General features: G+C 52.7%; 1 protein-coding gene across 1 annotated transcript in view; it reads left to right on the top strand.

Moving 5' to 3' along the window:
- LOC104539053 (protein diaphanous homolog 2-like) overlaps positions 1–1,493 on the top strand; it is a gene marked incomplete at both ends in the record, with an annotated part of 25,277 nt that overhangs the window by 13,332 nt on the left and 10,452 nt on the right. The window lies entirely within an intron of this gene.

Genomic DNA, 1,493 nt, shown 5'->3' with positions numbered 1-1,493 from the left:
TCACGTGAGCAGAGTAGAGGGTCAGAATCACCTCCCTTGCCCTGCTGGCCACACTTCTTGTGATGCAGCCCAGGATGCTGTTGGCCTTCTGGGCTGCAGGCGCACTTTGTCGTCTCATGTTGAGTTTTTCATTGTCTGACACCCCCATGTCTTCTCCTCAGGACTGCTCTTGAGCCATTCTCCACCCAGGCTGTATTTGTGCTTGGGATTGCCCCTACCCAGCTGCAGGACCTTGCACTTGGCCTTGTTGAACTTCATGAGGTTGGCATGGGCCCACCTCTTCAGCCTGTCCAGGTCCCTCTGGATGGATCTTTTCCTTCCAGGGTGTCAACCACACCACACAGCTTGGTGTCATCTGCAAACTTGCTGAGGGTGCACTTGATCCCACTGTCTGTGTTGCTAACAAAGATGGTGAACAGTACTGGTCCTAGTACCAATTCCTGGGGACCGCCACTCATCAGTGGTCTCCATTTTGACATTGATCCGTTGACCGCAACTCCGAGTGTGACCATCCAGCCAGTTCTTCATCCAGCGGGTGATCTGTCCATCATATCCCATTTCTCAAGTTTAGTGACCAGTATGTCATGTGGGACAGTGTAAAGTGCTTTGCACAAGTGCAGGTAGATGATGTCAGTTGCTGTTGTGGTTTAGGCCCGGTGTGCAACTGAGCACCATGATGCCCCAGAAAGGGTCTAGACAAAAAAAGGACTGGGAGGGCTTCTCACCACTTCAGTGGTCATGGGCAAAAGACACATCACAGGAGGAAAAACAAAACAATTTTAATTTTGTTACCAAAAGCATCAGAGTAGAACAATGAGAGATACAACCAGATCTTAAAGTCAAACATCTTCCTCCCAACCTTTCCCTTCTTCCTCGGCTCAGCTTTGTTCACGGCTCCTTCCTAGGGGCACAGTGGCGATAGGAATGGGGGCTGCGGTCAGTTTATCCCGTGTGGTCTCTGCCACTCTTTTCTCTTTAGGGGCAGGGGTGGACTCCTCCCAGCCTCCCTCTGCTTCCATGTGGCACCATTCCCTCCACTAAAGTGTGGGTCTGCCCACAGCTGTGCATTTCCCTTATGGACAAAACTGCTTCAGCCCAAGTCCTCAAAGCTCCAGTCTGGGTCTGCTCATGGTCACAGCTCCCTCACACATGAACTGCTCTAGCACACACTGCCCAGAGTCACAGCTTCTTCAGGAGCAGCCACTGCTCAGGTGGCCCTGCCCCACCGGTGAACTCTACGGGCTGCAGGCAGCTGACCTGGCTCTTGCCACAGGTTGCAAAATGGGAACCTGGGCTCTGCGTCCTCCTCCTCCTCCCCCCTCTCCTTTCTTCAACCGACCTTGGTGTTCTTCAAAGTTGTTCTCCTCAGGCCCCACTCCTTTCTCTGCTGCAGGTCTCTTCTGATTATTCTGGAGTTCCTGGCTCTCTCTCTTTTTCGGGATGAAGCTCCAGCGAGGCTTAAGCTTAAGTTGCAGTTGAGGCCAGCCAAGCCC

Source organism: Mesitornis unicolor, unplaced genomic scaffold (assembly GCF_000695765.1).
Source record: "Mesitornis unicolor isolate BGI_N332 unplaced genomic scaffold, ASM69576v1 scaffold20164, whole genome shotgun sequence".
Classification (NCBI taxonomy): domain Eukaryota; kingdom Metazoa; phylum Chordata; class Aves; order Mesitornithiformes; family Mesitornithidae; genus Mesitornis; species Mesitornis unicolor.
Note: the sequence above shows the minus strand (reverse complement) of the source record. Positions and strands in the feature narration are given on the sequence as shown.